The following is a 27,281-nucleotide window of genomic DNA, read 5'->3' as shown; positions in this document are numbered from 1 at the left end:
AGGAATATGGTCCTACCTTCCTTCCTTCCTATTCTATCTTCATCTTTGTTCCCACACACTCCTCTCCTCCCACTTACATGCTGTGAGGCTACCACAATTACAAAACATGAAAACGTGTACAAAGCAAATACTTCCAGACCCTGAAAAATCAGAAGTCATCGTACCCCCAATTCCCAAATCCAACAAGCAAAGGGTGTTGCTATATATTAGAGTGGTGGCACAGAGCCTTAAGAATCAAGATCCGATACCCAAATAAGTACAGACAGGATAATTAAGGCCAGGGGCAAGATCTACATCTTGTAGGCAAGTGCCTAGAAAAAGAAGATAGTAAGTGTTCAGTACTGGGAATGCTGGAGATAGTTTGTCTCTACCTATATGGAGCTTAGTGAAAACATTTATTACATATTCTTTATATTATCTAAGAAAAAAATACAATACCAAGATTTGGAAAGACACTAAATAATCAATTATATTTATATAGACTTCCAAATAAAATCTAAAAATTTCAAATAAATTTAAGCCTCCTTCCATGTGCCTAATTTTATGAGTTTTCCTATTTGAAATAACAACCTTAATTCCTCATCAATAATTTTAAATGATTATCTTTTCAAATTCTAGATAGTACAATTATACAAAAACATAGTAGAAAGAGCTGTTTCTCTGATTTCTTTTCTTTTTGAGGCGGAGTCTCGCCTCACTGCAACCTCCACCTCCCAGGTTCAAGTGATCCTCCTGCCTCAGCCTCTCTAGTAGCTGGGATTACAGGTATGCACCGCCACGCCCAGCTAATTTTTGCATTTTTAGTAGAGACAGGGTGCCACCATGTTGGTTAGGCTGGTCTCGAACTCCTGACCTCAAAGTGATCCACCCACCTCGGCCTCCCAAAGTGCCAGGATTACAGGTGTGAGCCCCTGCGCCCAGCCTGATTACTTTTCTTAAAGCAAATGTGATATTTAAATTTCCTGTGACTATACTGAGTTCCTAAATCATATCTTTTTATTTTTTATTTTTTTCAGACAGAGTTTCACTCTTGTGGCCCAGGCTGGAGTGCAACAGCACCATCTCAGCTCACCGCAACCTCCATCTCCCAGGTTCATGCAACTCTGTCATCGTAATACTTGGAATTTGATTAAGTTCATTTAGGTCTCAAAAAATGTCAAAAGACACTTGTGAGCCGGGTGTGGTGGCATGCACCTGTAGTTCTAGCCTTTCAGGAGGCTGGGGCAGGAAGATTGTGACTAGGAGTTCCAAGCTATAGTGTGCAATGATCATGTCTGTTAATAGCCACCACACTCCAGGTGTGGAGCCAGGATTGCCTCACTGCACTCTAGCCTGGGTGACAGAGCAAGACTCTTGTCTCAAAAAAAATAAAAATAAAAAAAAAAAAGAAAATCACACTCTGAGCCAGGTGGTTCACACCTGCAATCCCAGCACTTTCAGAGGCTGAGGTGGGAGGATTACTTGAGACTAGGAATTCAAGACCAGCTAGGCAACATACTGAGACCCTGCCTCTACAAAAACTAAAAAAAAATTAGCTGGGCACGGTGGCATACACCTACATCCTAGCTACTCAGGAAGCTGAGGTGTCACAATCGCTTGAACCCGGGAGGTTGAGACTGCAGTGAGCCATGATTGTGATGACACCACTGTACTCCAGCCTGGGTGACAGAGTGAGACCCTGTCTCAAAAAAATTTTAAAAATAAAAATAAAAAATAAATAGGGTACAGAGGCTCATGCCTGTAACCCCAATAATTTGAGAGCCTGAGGCAGCTGGATCACTTGAGGCCAGGAGTTCGAGACCAGCCTGGCCAACACGATGAAACCCCATCTCTACTAAAAATACAAAAATTAGCTGGGCGTGGTATCACACACTTGTGGTCCCAGTTACTCAGGAGGCTGAGGCATGAGAATCACTGGAACCTGGGAGGTGGAGGTTGCAGTGAGCTGAGATTGCACCACTGTACCCCAGCCTGGGTGACAGAAAATGTCTCAAAAAACAAAAATTAAATTTAAAAACTTTTAAATAAATAAGCAAAAAATAAATCACACTCTGGCTGTTAACATTAAGGCCAAAAATAAATATATAAAAATAAAAAAAAATAATAAATTTAATTCCATTTAGAAACATCTAATAACTATAATAAAGATAAATCCAATTTAATCAGTCTGTTAGAAGAAAAATAGCGACAAGAGCAAATTATGCCAAAGAAAGACACGCACTGAGAGAGTTTAATAATAGATGTCATAAAGAAGCTGTTGAATCCTCTCCATAAAAAAGTAAATATGGGCCGGGCGCAATGGCTCACACCTGTAATCCCAGCACTTTGGGAGGCTGAGGCAGGCAGATCACAAAGTCAGGAGATCGAAGCCATCCTGGTTAACATGGTGAAACCTCCTCTCTACTAAAAATACAAAATATTAGCCAAGCATGGTGGTGGGCACCTGTAATCCCAGCTGCTCGGGAGGCTGAGGCAGGAGAATTGCTTGAACACAGGAGGTGGAGGTTGCAGTGAGCCAAGATTGTGCCACTGCACTCCAGCCTGGGTGACAGAGTGAGACTCCGTCTCAAAAAAATTAAAAAGGTATTAAATTGTACAAAACTGTTATGATCAGCCATTCCAAAGCACTGGACATCAACAAACTGTAGAACACAAGTTGAGAAGCTTTGCATTCTTGAAATCTGCTTGAGCTTTGGTTAAGACCAGGAAGAGTCTATGGCCCTTTTGTCTAGAGCTGTTTCCACCCCTATCTTAGCCCACAGCTCAGTTTGGTCAGCAAGAATTACACTTTTATTAGTGTGATGGTTACCACTGAGCATCAACTTGATTGGATTAAAGGATGCAACATTGATCCTGGGTGTGTCTGTGAGGGTGTTGCCAAAGGAGATTAACATTTGAGTCAGTGGGCTGGGGAAGGCAGACATACCCTTAATTGGGTGGGCACCATCTAATCAGCCACCAGCGAACATAAAGCAGGCAGAAAAATATGAAGAGGCAAGAGGGGCCTAGCCTCCCAGTCTACATCTTTCTCCTGTGCTGGATACTTTCTGCCCTCGAACATCGGACTCCATGTTCTTCAGTTTTGGGACTTGGGCTGGCTCTCCTTGCTCCTCAGCTTGCAGACAGCCTTTTGTGGGACCCTGTGATCATGTAAGTCAATACTTACTAAATTCCCCTTTTTATAAACATACATATATATCCTATTAGTTCTGTTCTTCTAAGAAAGCTCTGACCCCAGACTAACACAGATTCTGGTACCAGGAGTGGTTCCAGAGGAACAGAATGTTAAGGATGGAGCTCTTTTGTTGGTTTGGGGGTTTCTGGAGTTGGCTGCTTAACATGATTGATCCAAAAATGCTAAGGACTCTACTTCTAATAGCATGGAGAACACTGATAGTCCTTGGTGTGAACTGTTTAGAGAGTTATGCAAAATAAATGCATTTGACACTCCTGATTCACTGCTCATGAAAGGCAAGGACTTTAGTGACTCTATACATAATACCTTTGACCATATGTGGAAAACCAACAAACATAATGAAGCTGGTTGGTTGCTCCTAAGTTCAGTGAACAAAGTGATGAAAGAAAATGATGAACTCAGGGATTCTGTTTCCTGGCTTCAGAAGCAGATACTGAGTCTCAAATCTGCTAAGACTGCCCTGAGTGGGAGTCTTAGCTCCTGTTGAGAAAGAGCTGAAATTGTGGAAAAACAGACATAAGCTCTTATCATGCGAGTGGCTGACCTGCAACGAAAGATGCATGCACAGCCACCTGAGGTGTCTACTGCTAAAGTGAGGGCATTGGTTGGAAAAGAATGGGACCCTGCAACTTGGAATGGGGATGTGTGGGAGGACCCTGATGAAGCTGGGGACACTGAGTTTGTAAACTCTGGTGAACCTTTTTTGCCAGAAGGAACAGCTTCCCCATCCCCCATAGTGGCAACATATCCCCCCATCCCACCATCAACCTTTCCATCTTTGTCTAAGGAGATAAAAACCCTGAGCTGCCTGAGGCAAGAGTCATGGCCTCCCCTCAGGCAGTTGCCAGGCAAGGCAATGTTGATTCTTCTCAGAAGGTACCTGCAACACCCGTTTGCTTCTAGACCTATAACTCAAGTCCCACAGATCCCTAGAGGTGAGGTTGAGAGTGTGACCCAGGAGGAGGTGCGCTACACTCAAAAAGAACTGTTCTCGGCCAGGCACGGTGGCTCATGCCTGTAATCCCAGCACTTGGGGAGGCCGAGATGGGCAGATCACGAGGTCAGGAGTTCAAGACCAGTCTGGCCAACATAGCGAAACCCCGTCTCTACTAAAACTACAAAAAATTAGCCGGGCGTGGTGGTGCACGCCTGTAATCCCAGCTACTCGGCAGGCTGAGGCAGGAGAATTGCGTGAACCCGGGAGGCGGAGGTTGCAGTGAGCTGAGATTGTGCCACTGCACTCTAACCTGGGCAACAGAACGAGACTCCCTCTAAGAAAAAAAAAAAAAAAAAAAGAACTGTTCTCTAATTTATATAAACAGCAATCTGGAGAACAGGCATGGGAATGGGTATTAAGGGTATAGGATAATGGTGGAAGGAACACAGAGTTGGATCAGGCTGAATTTATTGATTTGGGCCCACTAAGTAGGGACTCTGCATTTAATGTTGCAGCTCGGGGAGTTAAAATAAGGTTCTAATAGTTTATTTGCTTGGTTAGCTGAAATATGCATTAAAAGATGGCCCACTGTGAGGGAGCTGGAAATGCCTGATATCTCTTGGTTTAATGTAGAGGAAGGGATCCAAAAGCTTAGGGAGATTGAGATGGTGGAGTGGATTACTCACTTTAGACCTACTCATCCCAGCTGGGAGGGTCCAGAAGATATACCCTTGACCAATGCCTTGTGAAACAGATTTGTGAGGGTAGCACCTGAATCTTTGAAGAGCCCTGTAATTGCTCTTCTCTGTATGTCAGACCTAATGGTGAGAACCGCAGTCACTCAACTACAAAATTGAAATACGAGGGGAATAACTGGATCCCAAGGTGGCAGGGGCCAAGTAGCAGCACTCAACCATCAAAGGCAAGGTGGGCGTAGCTACCGTAACGGACAGCAGAGGCAAAGTGACGATCAGAATAGTCTGACTCATGTAGAGCTCTGGCATTGGCTAATTAATCACGGTGTTCCTAGAAGTGAAACAGACAGGAAGCCTACTGCATTCCCACTTAATTTATACAAACACAAAACTTCTAGGTCGAATGGATGAAAGACTAATTTGAATTATAAAAAGAGAATCACGGCCCCTCACTCAATACATTTCCAGACTTGAGCCAGTTTACAGACCCAGAACCCCTTGAATGAAGGGGAGGCCAGGTACCCTTGAGGAAGGACCCCACTACTTTACTGACAATTTATGCAGTGAATCTTTCTCCCATCCTTCCCCAAGGAGACCTCCATCCAACCTTTCACTTTGGGGACTACTGGACACTGGCTCTGAGCTGACGATGATTCCAGGGGACTTAAAACATCATTGTGGTCTTCCAGTTAAACTAGGGGCTCATGGAAGTCAGGTAATTAATGAAGTTTTAGTTTAGATCTGACTTACAGTGGGTCCAGTGGGTCCCTGGACTCATCCTGTGGTCAGTAGCCCAGTGCCAGAATGCATAATTGGCATAGACATACTTAGCAGCTGGCAAAACCCCCACACTGGCTCCCTGACTGCTAGGGTGAGGGCTATCATGGTGGGAAAGGCCAAACAGAAGCCCTTAGAGCTGCCTCTACCTAAAAAAATAGTAAATCAAAAACAATATCACATCCCTGGAGGGACTGCAGAGATCAGTGCCACCATCAAGGACTTGAAAGATGCAGAAGTGGTGATTCCCACCACATCCCCATTAACTCTCTCATTTGGCCTGTGCAGAAGACAGATGGATCCTGGAGAATGATAGTGGATTATCATAAACTTAACCAAGCGGTGACTCCAATTGCAGCTGCTGTTACCAGATATGGTTTCATTGCTTGAGCAAATTAACACATCTCCTGGTACCTGCCATGCAGCCACTGACTCTGCAAATGCCTTTTTCTCCATTCCTGTCCATAAGGCCCATCAGAAGCAATCTGCCTTCAGCTGGCAAAGCCAGCAATATACCTTTACTGTCCTACCTCAGGGGTATATCAACTCCCCAGTTTTGTGTCATAATCTTATTTGGAGAGACCTTGATTGCTTTTTGCTTCTGCAAGATATCACACTGGTCCATTACATTGATGACATTATGCTGACTGGATCCAGTGATCAAGAAGTAGCAAACACACTGGACTTATTGGTGTGACATTTGCATGCCAGAGGATGGGAAATAAATCCAACTAAAATTCAGGGACCTTCTGTCTCAGCAAAATTTCTAGGGACCCAGTGTTGTGGGGCCTGTCGAGATATTCCCTTTAAAGGATAAGTTGTTGTGTTTGGCCTCTCCTACAACCAAGAAAGAGGCACAATGCCTAGTGGGCATATTTGGATTTTGGAGGCAACACATTCCTCGTTTGGGTGTATTACTCCGGCCCATTTACCGAGTGACCTGAAGGGCTGCCAGTTTTGAGTGGGGTCCAGAAGAGGAGAAGGCTCTGCAACAGGTCCAGGCTGCTGTGCAAGCTGCTCTGCCACCTGGGCCATATGACTCAGCAGATCCAATGGTGCTTAATGTGTCAGTGGCAGATGGGGATGCTGTTTGGAGCCTTTGGCAGGCTCCCATAGGTGAATCGCAATGGAGACTTCTAGGATTTTGGAGCAAGGCCCTGCCATCTTCTACAGATAACCACTCTCCTTTTTTTTTTTTTTTTTTTTTTTGAGACGCAGTGTCACTCTGTTGCCAAGCTGGAGTGCAGTGGTGCGATCTCAGCTCACTGCAACCTCCGCCTCCCGGGTTCAAGCGATTCTCCTGCCTCAGCCTCCCAAGTAGTTGGGAATACAGGTGCATGCCACCACATCCAGCTGATTTTTGTATTTTTAGTAAAGATGGGGTCTCACCATGTTGGCCAGGATGGTCTCGATCTCTTGACCTTGTGATCCTCCCACCTCAGCCTCCCAAAGTGCTGATTACAGATATGAACCACCATGCCCAACCAACTAGTCTCCTTTTGAGAGTCAGCTCTTGGCCTGTTACCGGGCTTTCGTGGAAATTGAATGTTTGACTATGGGTCATCAAGTCATCATGCTACCTGAACTGCCTATTATGAGCTGGGTGCTTTCGGACCCATCTAGCCATAAAGTGGGTTGTGCACAGCAGCATTCCATCATCAAATGGAAGTGGTATATACGTGATCGGGCTCAAGCAGGGCCTGAAGGCACAAGTAAATTACATGAGGAAGTGGCTCGAATGCCCATGGCCTCCACTCCTGCCACCCTGCCTTCTCTCTCCCAGGCTGCATTGATGGCCTCATGGGGAGTTCCCTACCATCAGCTGACAGAGGAAAAGAAGATTAGGGCCTGCTTCACAGACGGTTCTGCACAATATGCAGACACCACCCAAAAGTGGACAGCTACAGCACTACAACCCCTTTCTAGGACATCCCTGAAGGACAACGATGAAGGGAAATCTTCCCAGTGGGCAGAACTTCGAGCAGTGCACCTGGTTGTGCACTTTGCATGGAAGGAGAAATGGCCAGATGTGTGATTATATACTCATTCATGGGCTGTAGCCAATGGTTTGGCTGGATGGTCAGGGACTTGGAAGGAGCATGATTGGAAACTTGGTGACAAATTTGGGGAAGAGGTATATGGATGGACCTCTCTGAGTGGTCAAAGACTGAAGATATTTGTATCCCATGTGAGTGCTTACCAACGAGTGACCCCAGCGGAGGAGGAGTTTAATAATCTAGTGGATAGGATGACCCATTTTGTGGACACCACTCAGCCTCTTTCCCCTGCCATCACTCATGGCCAACAAAGTGGCCATGGTGGCAGGGATGGAAGTTATGCTTGGGCTCAGCAACATGGACTTCCACTCACCAAGGCTGACCTGGCTACAGCCACTGCTGAGTGCCCAATTTGCCAGCAGCAGAGACCAACACCAAGCCCTCAGTATGTCACCATTCCTTGGGTGATCAGCCAGCTACCTGGTGGTGGATTGATTATATTGGACCTCTTCCATCATGGAAAGGGCAGAGGATTGTCCTCACTCAAATAGACACTCTGGATATGCGTTCGCCTATCCTGTATGCAATGCTTCTGCCAAGACTACCATTTGTGGAATGCTTTTTCTGGTTTGTCGTTGTTGTTGTTGTCGTTGTTTTGAGAAGGGGTCTCACTCTGCTGCCCAGGCTGGAGTGCAGTGGCACAATCTTGGCTCATTGCAACATCTGCCTCCCGGGTTCAAGTGATTCTCCTGCCTCAGCCTCCCAAGTAGCTAGGATTACAGGCACCCGCCACCACACCCAGCTAATTTTTTTATTTTCAGTAGAGACAGGGTTTCACCATGTTGGCCAGGCTGGTCTTGAACTCCTGACTTCAAGTGATCTGCCTGCCTCGGCCTCCCAAAGTGCTGGGATTACAGGCGTGAGCCACCGCACCCGGCCGACTCATGGAATGCCTTATCCACCATCATGGTATTCCACGCAGCATTGCCTCTAACCAAGGCACTCACTTTACAGCTAAAGAAGTGCGGCAGTAGGCTCATGCTCATGGAATTCACTGGTCTTACCATGTTCTCCATTATTCTAAAGCAGCTGGATTGTCAGAACAGTGGAATGGCCTATTGAAGTCACAATTACAATGCCAACTAGGTGACAATACTTTGCAGGACTGTGGGAAAGTTCTCCAGAAGGCCGTGTATCCTCTGAATCAGCGTCCAAAATAAGGTACCGTTTCTCCCATAGCCAGGATTCACGGGTCCAGGAATCGAGGGGTGGAACTGGAAGTGGCACCACTCACCATCACCCCTAGTGATCCACTAGCAAAATTTTTGCTTCCTCTCCTGCAAGATTACGTTCTGCTGGCCTAGAGGCCTTAATTCCAGAGGGAGGAATGCTGCCACCAGGAGACAATAACGATTCCATTAAACTGGAAGTTAAGATTGTCACCTGGACACTTTGGGCTCCTCCTCCCTTTAAGTCAACAGGCTCAGAAGGGAGTTACAGTGTTGGCTAAGGTGACTGACTCAGACTATTAAGATGAAATCAGTCTACAACTTCACAACGGAAGTAAGGAAGAGTATGCATGGAATACACAAGACCCATTAGGGCATCTCTTAGTATTACCATGCCCTGTGATTACTGTCAATGCAAAACCACAACAGCCAAATCCAGGCAGGACTACAAATGACCCGGACCATTCAGGAATGAAGGTTTGGGACACTCCACCAGGAAAAAAAAAACCATGACCTGCTGAGGTATTTGGGGAAGGCAAAGTTAATACAGAATGGGTAGAAGAAGGTAGTCATCAATACCAGCTATGACCATGTGACCAGCTGCAGAAATGAGGACTGTAACTGCCATGAGTATTTCCTCCTTCATTTGTTAAAAACATGTTTGTGTATGTATACACGTACTAATATCTTCACTTTATATTTCCTTTTCATCATGTGACATAAGATTTATTGATTTCATAACAGCATTTAAGTATTATTAACTTTATGTAATAGTATTTGGGTTGGGGATTGGTGGGTTTCTGGTTGTATGAAGGATAGTTTTATTACATTAGGTGTAATTACGACCTTATTATTGTCTTTATTTGAAGATTACATATGATCTCAGGAGATGTGTATGGGTTCAAGTTGACAAGGAGTGGACTTGTAATGTTAATACTGTCAACTTGATTGGACTGAAGGATGCAATATTGATCCTGGGTGTATCTGTGAGGGTGTTGCCAAAGGAGATTAACATTTGAGTCAGTGGGCTGGGGAAGGCAGACCCACCCTTAACTGGGTGGGCACCATCTAATCAGCCACCAGCGAACATAGAGCAGGAAGGAAAACATGAAGAGATGGGCCTAGCCTCCCAGCCTATATCTTTCTCCCATGCTGGATGCTTCCTGCCCTCGAACATCGAACTCCAAATTCTTCATTTTGGGGACTCGGATTGGCTCTCCTTGCTTCTCAGCTTGCAGACAGCCTACTGTGGGACCTTGTAATCATGTAAATCAATACTTAATAAACTCTCCTTTGGAGATATATCCTATTAGTTCTGTCCCTCTAAGAGAATCCTGACTAAAACAAGTAGTGTGGGGCTCGTGACAAAAACTGATAGCTTTGCTGCCAAAGGGGGTCCTGTGGCATGACAGAGCTGTTGTCCACAGCAAATGCCATCTCACACTACTGGAATTATAAATTCCACTATTTGAATAACCACTGCCGAATTCAGAATTTAGCAGCTTTTCTGAAGAAACCATAAATAGGAATTCAATGGTTCCTATAGTAGGAACTGGACATGGTAATCCCAGCCTGTAATCTCCCAGCACTTTGGGAGGCCAAGGAGGGCAGATCACTTGAAGCCAGGAGATTGAGACCAGCCTGGCCAACACGTAAAACCCTATCTCTACTAAAAATACAAAAACAGAATAACTATAACTAGCTGGGCGCTAATTTTTATCATTTAGATGGTACGCACCTGTAATCCCAGCTACTCAGGAGGCTGAGGCAGGAAAATCGCTTGAACCCAGGAGGCGGAGGCTGCAGTGAGCCAAGATCACACCACTGCACTCCAGCCTGCGTAACAGAGCGAGACTCTGTCTCCAAAAAAAAAAAAAAAAAAAAAAAAAGTTCCTATAGTAGTAGTGGCACACCTGTGACCCATTTACAACAGATGAATGTGGGTGGGAAGCCCTATTTCTATGCTCGTCCAGCCTACTTTACATATAAAGTATTATTGTAACTCCAGATCATGACAGGGAAAATGCTGAGAAATGAGTTCATTAAAGAGCTTTTAAAAGCCTAACAGATTATAATGTCAAAGGGTTCCATGAAAAGCAACTATTCAGTTGCTTTTACTATTCAGTTATGCCATTTCCCTATTCTATCTCTGACAACTATTATTAGTAGTTATCTTTTGGGAGCTGTTATGAACCAAAAACTAAAAAGGATGTCTATAACTAGTTTTGATAGAGGCAGGAGGCAAACAAATGTCTAGGCAGACGGGGGCGGGTCCTCAGTGAAACCCGAACTTTAATCCGGAAACTGTCCTGGGTAAATCCTCAGATTGGATTAAGAACCTGCCTTCCCGTTTGGCATGATTGATCCCCATCCTTCACCTATTTAACCTGTACCTACCCTTTCCTAATTGGTTTTCTACACTGTCCTGCCCACCTTTGAGTGGTGTCTTCGCTTTGACCTTTTTTGCATACTCACAAACCAATCAGCACACACTCCCATTCTGAACCAATAAAGAGCCCCAGGCTCAGCCATATCGGGGAACTTTCCTGTCTTCAGGTAGTAGAACCACCTACCATGTTCTCTCTTTTTGCTAAGAGCTTTCCTTTCGATTAATAAATTCTATTCCACTCACTCTTTGATGTCCACGTGCCTAATTCTTCCACTCGTGAGATAAGAACCTGGACCTAGTTGAGCAAAGGAGCAAAAATCCTGCATCAGTTTCATGGTCAAAGAGAACTTAAAAGGACATCTGTGCCATCCTTAACAACATACCACAAAAGTCCAAAATTTAATTTTCCCCAGAAATACATAATGACATTTACGTGATGCAATCTACTCAAAACTTTTCCTAATTTAAGGCACAGGGTAAAAATAGTCAAAAACACCGATACATTTTAAATATCATTTATCAGAATGCAGATTATCAAAGGGCAGCTTTTATCCATTGTAATCTTTCCCCTACCCAACCCTCAGCACCCCCACCCCCCCACCACACACTCCCAGATGACTTCCTGGGCTGCACGTGGTTCATGGAATATGAACAGTAGCTAAAATTCAGCCTAAGAGGGTAAAACTGATAGAAAATTATACAATTGGAAAGTGGGAAGGTCATGAGGCTATGAGCGCATCTAGCTAGCCACTTAGCATCTGTATTTCATCAACAGTTAAGCTATTCTTTACTTGTCACCACATAAATAGAGTATGATTTTAAAATACACACACACACCCCTTATAGAAAATGATCCTAGAAAGGTAATGCTAGTGTCATCTTTCAAGTTAAAGTACTGTTGTTTTTTTTCCCAGAAATCCTCAGTTTTCAATAAATTAAAGAGATTATCCAATTTTATAGTTATTTTATTCTGAAACATGTATAAGTACAATACACTCTTTAAATGCTCTATAGATGTTAAACTCTTTCAAGTATTCCAAAATTAATTTTAATAAATTCATGTATGAATTTCATCTCACACAGAATTACTTGAAGTTACTTACTATTCGGTTATGCCTTAAATGCTTAGTTACATATTTTATGGATAAAAGGATATGACACTATTATTTTCAAATCTGGATGTTCAGGAGGATCAAAAAATGAACGCTTGTGAATGAGAAGCATTTACTCTAAAAAAAAAAAAACCTCTCATTGACCAATTGACCATTTATACTATTCCTCTTCTATCCATACAGATAATAAAGTTAACTTTAAATAGATTTGTGAGTAAGAGTCAAGAGAATTTGAAAGCTGGGTACAGAAGTTCGTATGCTTTACTGAAGCACCAGTTTAATCTGACACTCACTGTGGCCTTGAATGAGTCACCTTTCAGGGCTGAGTTCTCTAATCTGTAAAATGAGAGTGTTATGTTAAATGTTTACTGAGGTTGATTATTCTATCAGATACTTGTAATTCGGCTGCATCATTTCAGTTAGCTATAAATAAACCCCCTAAGATTCTCAATGTGAATATGAACAACTATCATTTCATATTATTTCATATATCAAGTATTCTCATTTATAACTGGGTTGAGGTTTATTAAAAAACAAAAGCTTTTTGGCAAAGGGAGGGATTGAAAACAAATTCACCAGTGCATGGTGCCCTGCTTGAGCCAATCTGACTGGAGCTTAAGAAACTCTACCCAGTTCTGGCTAACATCAAAGGAGACTCAACACCACTCTGCCAGAAAATAAGCCCCGTATTATCTAACCAGGCACTAAAGGAACACACAGTTTTCAAGCACAGCACTTTGTATATCCGATCTTTCATTCTGATGACATGCCTGAAGTGAAACTATTAGTGAGCTGGGTTTTTGAAAATATGTAAACTAAGGCAAGAGGCAACTACATGGCATGATGATAAAATACTCTCTTGACTACAATCTCACTATTAAGAGCTAGGTGCTCATAAACAGGAAATAAGGATATATGATGAGGCCACAGTACTTTCTCTGTTGTATGCTTTACTTTGGATAGTTCACAAACTCTGGAGTTAATTACTGTACTAAAAATATTTTACAGGTCTATACAGATTAAACAGTGTTAATATCTAACTTAATTACACAGAAGTTCTGAAGAACCTTTTAAGCTCCATGAAGTCCTCCTGAAAATTTTAGGTCATTCGCATCTAGAGCCACTCACTTAGGGTCTGAGCTCATTCTGTCTGATGAGAAATTGGCAATCTGGTTTACCAATGGCCTGTTGCTGTCTCTGTCCTCTTCTACTCAACCCTTGAAAGGTGCTACTATGGTTGCTAAAATGAAGGGAAAAAACTCATGAAAAGCCAGAACGAGCTTGGGCAAAATGGCAAAACCCCATCTCTACAAAAACATGTAAAAATTAGCCAGGCATGGTGGCACGTGCCTGTAGTCCCTGCTACTCAGGAGGCTGAGGTGGGAGGACTGATTGAGCCCAGGAGGTTGAGGCTGCAGTGAGCCACTACTGCACCACTGCACTCCGGCGTGGGCAACAGAGTGAAACCCTGACTCAAAAAAAAAAGCAAGAACAGAAGCCTGATTCCCACCATCATACTCACTTTTCCTAACCACTGTACTCACTTTTCCTAACCTCTGTAGTACCTTCGTTTCACTGTGTCACATTAGCCAAATTTCTACCAACATTCATTTGCAGTAGCCAGCATTCTCTTTTTAAAATATAGAATCCTATTTCTTAATTTAAAAGTGGGTAAGAAAACATACACCCCTGGAAAGACCATTGTTCATCCCAGAGATGGTTCTATTGAAGATGTCTGAGTTTTTGGTTCTGGTGTGAAAAACGAAGAAAAATATTATGGCAACATGAGAACTTTCAGGGAAAAAAGCAGATATAGATATGGTATCAAAGTAGGGAGAGGGTATACAGGCCCAGGAGCCCTAGGAGGCAAAAGAAAGGGAGTTAATACAATGCCAAAGACAAGCTTGGTATCTTTCAAAATATCGCCTCCTGTCAGTTTCAGCAGAAAGAAAGAAACTTTCTTCTCAGTGACCTGGACTACTTTGAGGCAAATCATTTTGAGTTCCAAACAACCCATTTAATAAACTTTTAATAATTATTACTAAAGGTAGGATACTGCTTATAATGCTCACTTATATTTTCTCTATAACTGATAGCCTGTTCTTTTTGGGTGGGGGGAGGGGGGCAGTTATGGACAAGACACAGAACCGTAAAGATATCTGGGTTAATGTTTTCTTTTATACGTTTGTTTTTGCATGACATTTAAATGACAGAGAATTCTAAAGCCAACACTAAGCTGCTATCCTAGGACATTAGTGAGAATGCTGTGGCCAAAATATAGTGCTCATTCCTCAGGCTTGAAAGGAACCCCACGTCGCCAGTGTGGGAGATCATTTATAATCTTGACGGATACAGGTATAGCCTGCTTCATAATAATTTAATATTCAACATCAGATTTTTTTTTTGGTATGCCTAGCAGGTTTTTAGTTACTAATTAACTTTATTACCCAGATTTGTTTCTTACTGAACTTCTTTCAGAGGCCTGTTATACATCAAGCTGAACTTTGTCTGGCAGCTGTGCTGTTTTTAATTTATTTAACCACAAAACCTTGATTTATACTTTCAAGCAAAATGATATTTTACTTAAAAATAAATCTTTAGCAAGGATGTCTATAGGAATCAACTACCAACTTACACAGTTCACAGACATATATGATTCCTCAGACAAATCTGAATTTCTCCTGCTTCTCCTCCAAACAAGACTTGCAGATAGCAACAGACAACTGACGAAGATCTTGACTATCCTGAGCAATAAACTACAACCCCCCTTGTAGAATATATTAACTGTCCACCCCTAGGTTCCTTCCTACACAGTTCAAGGACAACAGCTGTGCTATTACAAACTGATGGAATTTCCAGGCTTGACAGGGTTCTGTTCGTAACCACCATTTGTCCTGTTCATCATAGGATTAGCAACAGCAGAGAGCCCTTGATTACTAGAATAGCTGAGGCCATCACACAGCTACATTCCTACATGAAAGAACACACTGATATAGGTTTAAAGAAGTTACATTTTACTTTCATGTAGTTACCAGAGTCCCCCCCCACCCCCCATTTAAGGGAGCCCTGTTCTCTGGATATAAAAATACTGTATACACTTGCACACACATACTCACATACATAAAACCTTGCATCACAAAGTTAAAATGCTACCTTGCTTACTTACAGGAACTATCCAGGCAGCTTGTGTTCAGTCCTGACTAAATGCATTTTGGATCAGGCACCTGCCTTCAACATTTCTGTCCAAATGAATTTCAATCTATTTCTCCAGGAAGAATACACCAGATACCTCCCACTGTCAGCCATGTGATACAGGCAGCATGATGTCTGAAGTCTGGTTATGGTTATGTAGGCCAAAATAAGAAATGACAATGACACAGCACTTACATTTCTGATATCACCATCCTTAAGAATGAATCTTCCATTTTATCTGAATTTTTTAAATGAGTAAAACTTTAAAAGAGTCTTAATACCTAACCCCTCAAAATTTTGAAAAAGACAAGGAGCATTTTTCTAAACTTTACATTTATCCCACTTCCTTCCTCTAATTAACACAGGAAAACATTCAGAGTTAATCTATACCAATCCAAAAATTATTTCTAACCACATTCTAAAGGTTTTTTTTTTTTTTTTTTGAGACAGGGTCTTGGCCTGTTGCCCAGGCTGGAGAATGCAGTGGCATGATCTCGGCTCACTACAACCTCCGCCTCCTGGGTTCAAGTGATTCTCCTAACTCAGCCTCCTGAGTAGCTGCGATTGCAGGCATGTACACCACCATGCCTGGCTAATTTTTGTATTTTCAGTAGAGACAAGGTTTCATCATGTTGGCCAGACTGGTCTCAAACTCCTGGCATCAAGTGATCCACCCACCTTGGCCTCCCAAAGTGCTGGGATTACAGGCATGAGCCACCGTGCCTGGCTCTAAAGGCTTACACCAGTTGAAATGATCTAGGATCCAATCCCCTCACTTTAATAGATGAAAAAAAAAATGAGAAATGGAAAAAACAAGTCACTTATAAATAAGGCTGAGACAAAGGATCAGGCGAAAAGAGCCAGAGAACACCAAAAACAGAAGCAGAGCGTGACAAAATAAGCAAAACCTCATAGTTTTGTAGTTTCTGCTTTTATCTAACACAGTGACTTCACTGTACTTCAAATACCTTTTGAATTATAGCTGCTTATATATACCTTTACCTACCTACCACTTATACCTACCTATCTTTTCTTCTTCAAGGAGGGAGGCAGGCAGGAAGAACCCTGAACATCAGGAAAACACTCCACCTGATCTTTAAAGGGACCCCAATGCCTAGATGTCTTTTTCTTTTTTTTTTTTGTAAATCCAAACTCTTACGTGTAATATCAAGGCTGAGAAGACTCAGTCCTATCACCTACCATAATCATCAGCAGCTTTCCATGTGGGGTCTCCCTACAATTTAGTCACATGGGACCATCTGCCATCTTACATTATCACTGTACACCCTATGCTCATTTGCTCTCCAAACTTGAAGTTATCTTCTCTCCCTCCTCATTTGTGAAAGTCTTGAAATCAAGGTCCACATAAATTACCTTACCACCTTTTCTGTGATGGCTTTTTAGAATCTTTCTCCCACTAGTATTCAGAACTAATACATCATCTGTACTTGTAACAGTAGAGTCTGGTCTATACTGTAGCTCAGTATAGACACCAGGGACAGGTTTCGTGGAAAACAATTTTTCCACAGATAGCATGAGAGGTGAGAGGGAGGAGATGGTTTCGGGATGAAACTCTTCCACCTCAGATCATCAGTCATTAGATTCTCATAGGAGCATGCAACCTAGATCCATTGCATGTGCAGTTCACAATAGGGTTTGCGCTCCTATGAGAATCTAAAGCCACTGCTGATCTGACAGAAGGCAGAACTCAGGCACACTCATCGCAAAGTTAATGTAATGCTGTTCACCTGCTGCTCACCTCCTGCCGTGCAGCCCAGTTCCTAACTGGCCATGGACTGGTACCAGTCTACAGACAAAGGGCTGGGGACCCCCCACTGTAGTTAGTTGTATATACCAGCTCCTGTAAACTACTGGGTCCCAGAAGAGAAGGACCACATAAAAGTGATGTGCACACTTTCTCTGTTCCTAGTAGATTACACAGGAGACAGGCCAAAATGATAAAAACCAACAAAACAAGGGGCTAAAAACACATTTCTAAAATGACACAATGGAAGTTATTAGAAATTGAATCTAATTTGAAATTAATCAAAAGTTCCAAAATTACAAAAACTCTTCACAACTAGAAAAAGAATAAACAGATTCAAGGTTGAAGGGTTATCACCAATAATGAATATTCACCTTGGCCAGGCATGGTGGCTCATGCTTGTAATCCCAGCACTCAGCACTTTGGGAGGCTGAGGTGGGTGGATTATGAGGTCAAGAGATTGAGACCATCCTGGCCAACAAGGTGAAACCCCTCTCTACTAAAAATACAAAAATTAGCCGGGCGTGGAGGTGTGCACCTGTAGTCCCAGCTACTCGAGAGGCTGAGGCAGGAGAATCACTTGAACCTGGGACGTGGAGGTTGCAGTGAGCCAAGATCGTGTCACTGCACTCCAGCCTGGGTGATAGAGCGAGACTCTGTCTCAAAAAAAAAAAAAAAAAGAATATTCACTTATTTTCTTCCACTTTCTAAACACAGTTTGTACAAGAGCAAGCATGTTGTCTGAAATTATAGGAAAAAAGCCAGTAAGGAGTAACCGTACGAACCAGCTCTCCATGCTGGTCATCTTATCATTATTAGGCATAGCAATAAAAATAGCTCTCTCTGCTTTTAGAAAAGCATGACATGATGTAATGTGGCAAAAACAAATATTCAAGATGGTCGACCAGTTACTGGCCTGGCCTGGTCATACCTGTAATCCCAGAACTCTGGGAGGCCAAAGCAGGAAGACCACTTGAGCCCAGGAATTCAAGACTAGCCTGGGCAAGATGGCAAGACACCACCTCTACAAAAAAAAATTTTTTAATTAGCTGGGCGTGGTGTTGTGTGCCAGCCTCTCAGGAGGCTGAGGCAGTAGGATTCCTTGAGCCCAGGAGCTTGAGGATGCAGTGAGCTATGATTACAACACTGTACTCCAGTCTGGGTGAGAAAGTGAGACCACATGTCTGAGGGACAGAGAGAGAAAGAGAGAAAGATATCAGCTACTACCATCATGTTAATATGATCATATAAATATTAAAACTTTATAATTATTAAAATATTAAATCTCTATAGTTATCAGCTCATATATCTGTCAGAAAGTAATAAGCATATCATGTAACTTTAGGATGACTTAGTGCTGAGGAGATTGGAAGAAAGGAAGAATATTCATACTTGATCAGCTCTTAGCTTTTGAGAACTATTTTATTAAAGAAAAAATTCTCTTTTGGCTGGGCATGGTGGTTCATGCCTATAATCTCAACATTCTGGAAGGCTGAGGCAGGAAAACTGCTTGAGCCCAAGAGTACAAGACCAGCCTGGGCAACACAGTTGAGACTGCGTCTCCACAGAAAACATTTTAAAATTAGCCTGTACACCTATGGTCCCAGCTACTTGGGAGGCTGAGGTGGACGGATCACTTGAGCAGGGGAAGTTCAAGGCTGCAGTGAGCCGTGATAGCACCACTGCACTCCAGCCTGGGCTACAGAGCGAGGCCCTGTCTTGAAAACAATAGATAACAAAAGAAAAACTTCTCCCATTAAGCAAAGTGAAGTTTCACTCTATTTTATATCAGTGAAAATGAAGAAAAGTGGAAAGTAGAAGAGGACATAGGAATTTGTGCTGCCAATTCTGTAATTTTTGTTTTGTTTTGTTTTTTGTGGGGTTTTTGAGACAGAGATTTTTGTATTTTTAGTAGAGACAGGGTTTCACCATGTTGGTCAGGCTGGTCTTGAACTCCTGACCTCAAGTGATTCGCCTGCCTCAGCCTCCCAAAGTGTTAGGATTACAGGCATGAGCCACCATGCCCACCCTTGTAATTGTTTATTTACAATGTGTCCCACCCAGAGTTCCCCTTACACTTGAGTTCCTAGATGGCTAGGATAGCATCTTTCTCACCTTTATCCTGGACATCTAAATATAATAAACTTGAAACCTCATAGGCTCTCATTAAATGCACATTTGTCCGGCTAGGTGCGTTCTGTTCCATACCACGATACCAGCCTTCTCTTGCTGCGGTTGATGTCTGCACAGCTGGAAGCACTCTCATAGTTCTTCTAAGTATTGGTTCTGGGCACGACTAGGGTAGAGTAGCTCAGCTTTTCTGAGCAAGAAGGAGAAGATACAAACTCTATGGGAGTACTTAACAAGCATTTTGTAGTCGTGGCAAAGGCCTTACTTTGACCTAATATCTTACAGATGCTTTCAAAAAGGGGGGGGGAATATCATTATTAAATGAAAATTGAACAAGCAAAAGTTGAAGAGATCTTTCAAGTTATTAGTTAACATAACTTTTAATATTTTACCTGAAATACAAGTAAAAATCTGAGTTAAAAGTAAAAAACAAAAAACACTGGATCAGAATTGTTCAGGGACAGGGTTAACAGGGTTAAGCAATGAGTTTTATTTGTTGTTGTTGTTTTGTTTTTTTAGAGACAAGTCTCACTATGTTGCCCAGGCTGGAGTGCATTGGCTAGTCACAGGTATGCTCATTGTGCACTACAGCTTCAAGCTCCTGGGCTCAAGCGATCCTCCAGCCTCAGCCTCCCAGGTAGCTGGGACTAGAAGCATGTGCTACTGCACCAAAAATCTCAGTGTTGTTGGTTTTCTTGCAGTAAGGGTAATCATGACACAGAGAAATCTCATTTAAGTTGATTCCGAGAGGCACCCACAATTGAGGGTCACTGAATTAATCAACAATCTACCTAATCCATTCAAGATAAAATTCACCGAAATGAAATACAACACAGGATTAATACAACTTAACACTAGAAAGACATCACATTCCCCCTTGTTAGGAAGGTGTTTTAGAATCAGTTTACTAGACGTAGAATCTGAGGCATGGATTTTTGTGCAAGTGATTTACTAAGGGAGTGCTTTTAGGAGAAACCTATAAGGTTTTATTTTATTTTAAGGTTTTAAGGTTTTACAATATTTTAAAAGTATCAACTATCCCCAAACTAATCTATAGTTTTTTTTTTTTTTTTTTTTTTTTAGACAGAGTCTCACTCTGTTGCCCAGGCTGGAGTGCAGTGGCACACGATCTTGGCTCACTGCAACCTCCGCCTCCCAGGTTCAAGCAATTCTCCTGCCTCAGCCTCCTGAATAGCTGGGACCACAGGCGTGCGCCACCACACCCAGCTAATTTTTGTATTTTTAGTAGAGACAGGGTTTCACCATGTTGGCCAGGCTGTTCTCAAACTCCTGATCTTGTGATCCGCCCGCCTTGGCCTCCTAAAGTGTTGGGATTACAGGCGTGAGCCACCACGCCTGGCCTAATCTATAGATTTAACATAACCCCAAGCAAAGTCCAGTAGGTTTTGTCTTTTCAAATCAAACTGAAAAGTTGATCCTAAGTTTTATATAGTAATTTAAAAAGTCAAGAACAGCTAAGATAATCTTTGAGAACAAACTTAGAGAAACTTAAACTACTGGATATCAAAACTCACTCATGGATTGAACCATGTGAAAATGCTGAAAACTGATGAGTTTCTAACCTATGGCAATGTCATATGTTTGAAACTAAAAATACATATAGTAATGAAGACATTGTGGTACCTGCACTATCACCAAGAAAGAGGCCAATGTACTTGGTGTGCTGAACATCTGGAAAAAAAACAAAAAACAAGAGGCCAATGCAAGAGAACGGTTTTGAAACGGAACTACATGCATATGGATACTTAATATCTGACAAACGTGACACTGCAAAACAGTGAGGGAATTAACTGTCTTTTCAATAAGTGGTGCTGGGTCAACTGGATATTTTGAGCTCCACCTCACAGTATATACAAAAAGTAATTCCAGGTGGATGGCAGCCCTAAATGTGAACGGTAAACAATAACATGGCTAATATTTTCATGATCATGGAGGCAGATGAAGAAAACGAACAGACAATGGAGAGAGTAGAGAGACAGGGACAGAAGAACGAAAAAAGAAAAGCAAAAAGAAGAGGATGAGGTGGGAGGATCATTTGAGCCCAGGAATTTGAATACAGCCTCGGCAAGGTGGCAAGAAGGGAGGGAGGGAAATTCCCCTCAGCAGTACTTAGCAACTTACAAGAAACAGATGGGCTTATTTCTAATTGTAACACTAAATGATTTTTTTTATTTTTATTTTTATTTATTTTTTTAAATGATTTTTTTTAAATGAAGTGATGCCTTTAAAACTGAGAAAAAATATTTTGAAGCTAGATTTTTACAGCCAACTCATCCATTAAGTGAAGGCTAAAATGGGAAATTCAAACACACAATTTAAAAAAAAACTATTGGCTGGGCGTGGTAGCTCATGCCTGTAATCCCAGCACTTTGCAAGGCTGAGGCGAGCGGATCACAAGGTCAAGAGATGGAGACCATCCTGGCCAACATGGTGAAACCCCGTCTCTACAAAAAATACAACAAAATTAGCTGTGCATGGTGGCGTGCGCCTATAGTCCCAGCTACTCAGGAGGCTGAGGCAGAAGAATCACTTGAACCCGGGAGGCAGAGGTTGCAGTGAGCCAAGATTGCACCACTGCACTCCAGCCTGGGCAACAGAGCGACACTCCATCTCAGAAAAAAAAAAAAAAAAATTATTTTCCAGGCATTCTTGCTGAAAATGAACCTCAGTACAGACTCCAGGAAATGAAAAATGAACACAGCATCCTATGAAAGCTGCAATATCCAAGAAATAGTACCATTCGCCTACAAGAGAAATGAAATGCAATCCTAGGATGACGATAATGCACTAGGATCTAGAAATAACTGTCCAAAATTAACCTTTCCACAGTGTAATTTAAAAAGACCAATGACTTAGACATGTGGTGCAAATGGTATATGAAAAAAAGTGCAATTAAAAACAGGGGAGGGGAGCAGTTCACTGAAAGAGAACTACACAAGAAAGTACTAATCCAAACATAAGGCAAACTGAACTATGGCATTATTCTGAGATAATTATATATTTTAAGGAAACAAGGCTTAGAATTAGAACACGCTCATCAAACTTACATAAAATGGATCCATAAAGAAGGATATGTTGTATTTACACACAAATGAACATGTACAATATAATGTGTCAAGAAAGAACAAAAAAAGAGAAAAGAGAAGGAGGTGGAAAGATGGAAATGACTCCAAAACAGCAGCTGAAATCAACTGAAAGACTTTTGCTGACTCTGCGAGTTTACTCTTAAGTGGGCAGAAGTCAAAGAGAACTTTGCCTGCTCACTGGAATGTGTTTCTCTATTGGTCTCGAAGTCTACATGTGCTGACCTTTAAAAGACAGTATAAGGTTTGTCTGTTTTCCCTTCTGCTAGCAGGCTGCTAGACTGAACATGGTAGACAATGACTTTCCCTCTGAAGTTGGCTGTGTTCAATATTCTATTGTTTTTCTTATACCAGCACTGAGAGATTTTTGCAATTAATGTATTTTTAATCATTAAAACTAAGCAAGCCATGACAATATAAAAGACAAACTTACACCACAAATGAAACTACTAACAAAAATAACAAATATACTTATCTGGGGATGGCAGGGGTTGTGGGGAGACCCTCTCCTAAACATAGCAAGCACCAAAGGGCTGCTTTGACTTGCAATACTAAATTCCTTCCAAGAAATTTGGAAGTAAATTCAGAGTAACCAAAGATACAAAAAGCAATATGCAATAGGAGAAAGTATTTGGTTGTGAATAAAGAATCAAAAAATGGGCCAGGTACAGTGGCTCACGCCTGTAGTCCCAGCACTTGGGGAGGCTGAGGCAGGTGGATCATGAGGTCAAGAGATCGAGACCATCCAGGCCAACATGGTGAAATCCTGTCTCTACTAAAAATACAAAAATTAGCTGGGCGTGGTGGAGCGCGCCTGTAGTCCCAACTACTCAGGAGGCTGAGGCAGGAGAATCGCTTGAACCTGGGAGGCAGAGGTTGCAGTGAGCTGAGATCACACCACTGCACTCCAGCCTGGCGACAGAGTTTGACTCTGTCTTTAAAAAAAATAATAAATAAAAAAGTAAAAAAATGTACAAAATGAAAGGGACTGTGGCAAAGATGGGGATTCTGTTTCTTCTCCCTGGGTGCTCAGAAAGACATTTCCTATTTCCCTTGGAGTTAGAAGTTGAGACCATGTGAGTGGGTTCTAGACAATGCAATGTGAGCTGAAGAATTATGCTTCACTACAAAGCACTTTATGAAATTCTGCTTGCTGGTGCTCTTTGCTATCAACCAACTAAATACAAAGAATCCAGCAGGAGACTCCAAGACACCAGATGGAAGGAGCTCAAATTCCTCAATTACATGACAGCCACAGGCCAAACACTCATACTATGACGTGAGCAAGAAATAAACCATTATTTTGTTAAGTCACTGAAATGCTAGTTACGTTAAAGAGATAGCATCAACTATCCTAATTAATAGAGATCTTACGTATCTAACATCCTCATTTTACAAATAAGGAAACTGATGAACAATGAGCTTTCCAAAAATTATACTAGTTGGTAGGAGAAACAGGTCTCCTGACTTTCTATTCAGGCACTTTTACACAGTAAAAGATTTCTGTGCTACATTTATAAGTAAAAGTCATTATCCCAATATTTGTTCCAAAACCACAAAAAGGCAGTGCAATCATTTCTCTTTCTTTCTTTTTTTTTTTTTCTTTTTTTTTGAAGCAGGGTCTCACTCTGGTGTCCAGGCTCGAGTGCAGTGGCATGACCACGACTTACTGCAGCCTCAACCTCCTGGTCACCTCTGTTTGTAAAAAGAAAAGAATTCTCCATGAAGTTCTTTTTCAGTCTACCATTTTATGATTTGACTCTCTTTATGTCGACAAAATTTCTTGAGTATCTATTAGAACTATATAAGATTGTGGATATCTGACCATTTATTTACTAACAAAATGTGATTTCATATGGCTTGACTTAATAATAAATGACAAGCACTGCGTTTTTAAAAAGCACTAATTTTATTAGGTATACATACCTACACACTTTTTTTTTTTTTTTTGAGACAGAGTCTCTGTCATGCAGGCTACAGTGCAATGGTGCGATCTCGGCTCACTGAAACCTCTGCCTCCTGGGTTCAAGCAATTCTCATGCCTCAGCCTCCCAAGTATCGGGGAGTACAGGCATGCATCACCACGCCCAGCTAATTTTTGTATTATTAGTAGAGACGGGGTTTCACCACACTGGCCAGGCTGATCTCCAACTCCTGACCTCAGGTGATCTGCACACCTCAGCCTCCCAAAGTGCTGAGATTACAGGCGTGAGCCACCATGACATCTTTTTACAAGAAGAAATAATATGCTGACTCGGCCGGGTGTGGTGGCTCACACCTATAATCCCAGCACTTTGGGCGGTCAAGGCGGGCAGCTCACCTGAGGTCAGGAGTTTGAGACCAGCCTGGCCGACGTGGTAAAACCCTGTCTCTACTAAAAATACAAAAATGAGCCGGGTGTGGTGGCGCACAACCATAATCCCAGCTACTCAGGAGGCTGAGGCAGGAGAATTACTTGAACCTGGAAGGTGGAGGTTGCAGCGAGCCAAATGTTTTGGCCAAAATTGTTGCAATTACCATGTAAACATAAATCCTGCTTGCCTATTATTCCATCAGTTTACACTTCCACTTAATCAAGGATTTAAGATTGAGTTTGCCTTATCAGGCTCACAGAGGCTTAAATTACTTGTAAATAAACATTCCCACAAGAGACTACATCATAAACGCTCATATTTATTACATCCCACTCAAATACAACAGTTTCTCTTTTAAAAACTGGCAATCTATACAAAACAGCAATTTAGATTGGCCTTCAGGAGAGGTATGATTCTTAGTAAATCACATTACATCAAAATGCTTTATTCTGAAGATGTAAGAAACGAACATATTTTTACAAAAACACTATATGTCAAGTGAATAATGAACTTGTATGGTTAAGAGTGTATGAAAAACTTATTTCCCTTGTCTTTAAGATTTTTCTAGAAGACTCTTAATCTTCCTATAAAACCACCTGTCTGATAAAAGGAAGTCTGAAATCTTATCTCCAAATAAATCTTATCTTAATTAATAAAAGACTAAATTTCAGAAGTTTCTCAGATTTCATTTTTGCTGTTACAGTAATTAAGTTATGCCATTATCTTATGCAGTTGATTTTAAGTGATGAACACCACCTACATCATTACTTCCATATAGAACCACCACCAATTAATTAGTTCAAACTAAAAACAATGAAATAAAGTATTAAAATGTTCTCCATAACTAAGAAAATACTGTCATTGTCAGCTTTACTATTTCTACCCATCACCATGACTACCCTCCAAAAACCCCACATATCAATACAGCTTTCATCAAATTAGAATCAATTTGCTTGAAAAAACAGAAACATATGCATCACCCATTAATATGTACACATCTGCCAGATAATGATTAGAGGCGGCAAGTATGCCAAGAGTCCAAAAAGCAGGTGAGAATCTTCTGTAGCCTAGAAAAAGGTATATCTAGAGAAAACACAGTAGTCTCCTCTATTCCCAAAGCACTTAAGACTAGTAATACTTCCTGATGTCTCCAACTCATAAATGGTCATTGTTTCACAGCTCAAGTAAATACATGTATGAACATGTAAAATAAAAAAGAGTAAGGGAGAACCTTCAATTCTCCAGTTTACTCTCAAATTTTAAAACTCAGAAAAGGAGATCCAAAGTGGTTTCCCTTTGCCAAAAGCCATCTAGAAAACTAGAGACAAAGCTACAATTAGGACAAACATCTCCCAACTCCCACCAAGCCCAGAGTTCCCTCCCCAAAATGAATACTCACTGAACCCACAAAAGAAGCACCAGTTCAGAGTGCAAACCTAGGTCAAAAAGGCCCCTTGGTACAGTGGCCCATATAGTGTTTTGAAAAATGGCCAATATCTCCAAAATCAGTAATCTTTGCATGAAAATACAATTTTACAGCTTTTTAAAAAAACACAGGGCTAGGTGCGTTGGCTCAGTCCTGTAATCCCAGAATTTTGGGAGGCTGAAATGGGAAGATCACTTAAGCCCAGGGGCTCGAGACCAGCCTGGGCAGCACAGTGAAACTCCACGTCTACAAAAAATTTAAAAAAAATTAGCCGAGCATGCACCTGTGGTTCCAGCTACTCAGGAGACTAAAATGGGAGGATCGTTTGAGCCCAGGAGGTCAAGGCTGCAGTGAGCCATGATTGCGGGACTGCACCTCAGCCTTGGGTGATAGTGTAAGACCCTGTCTCAAAAAAATAAAAAATCAGAAGATCAGGCCATGACTATGTATTTCCACTTAGCAACAATATACTGGAGCTGAGAAATAACTGCCTCTGTAGATACCCATTCACACAATATCTGCAGCATAAGTTCTTAATCGAGACCAACTTCACTCACTTTAACTTCAAGAACGTTGCAGGGGCCAGGCACTGTGGCTCACGCCTGTAATCCCAGTACTTTGGGAGGCCAAGGTGGGCGGATCACCTGAGGCCAGGAGTTTGAGATCAGCCTGGCCAACATGGCGAAACCTCATCTCTACTAAAAACACAAAAATTAGCCAGGTGTGGTGGCACACGCCTGTAGTCCCAGCTACTTGGGAGGCTGACACAGGAGAATCACTCAAACTCAGGAAGCGGAGGTTGTAGCGAGCCAAAATCGCACCACTGTACTCTAGCATGGGCAACAAAGCAAGACTCCGTCTCCGAAAAAAAAAAAAAAAAAAAATTTGCAGGAGTTTAAGTACGATACAGCTGCACTAAAGCTACTTAAATCAACATCAACTCTAAACATTTCTTATTGGCAGTAGAATTTTGGCTGG

General features: G+C 41.9%; 1 protein-coding gene across 30 annotated transcripts in view; it reads right to left on the bottom strand.

The window, feature by feature from the left end:
* The window catches only part of MAP4 (microtubule associated protein 4), a 228,660-nt gene that overhangs the window by 146,633 nt on the left and 54,746 nt on the right, over positions 1-27,281 (bottom strand). Inside the window, exon 2 of one of the 30 annotated variants that reach the window (XM_063661207.1) lies at positions 11,464-11,515. The exons of the other annotated variants lie outside the window; for them this stretch is intronic. The gene's annotated coding sequence lies outside the window, so the exon portion shown is untranslated. The remainder of the gene's footprint in view (positions 1-11,463; positions 11,516-27,281) is intronic. 30 annotated transcript variants of the gene reach the window in all.

This window comes from Pongo pygmaeus, chromosome 2 (genome assembly GCF_028885625.2).
Source record: "Pongo pygmaeus isolate AG05252 chromosome 2, NHGRI_mPonPyg2-v2.0_pri, whole genome shotgun sequence".
Lineage (NCBI taxonomy): Eukaryota > Metazoa > Chordata > Mammalia > Primates > Hominidae > Pongo > Pongo pygmaeus.
Note: the sequence above shows the minus strand (reverse complement) of the source record. Positions and strands in the feature narration are given on the sequence as shown.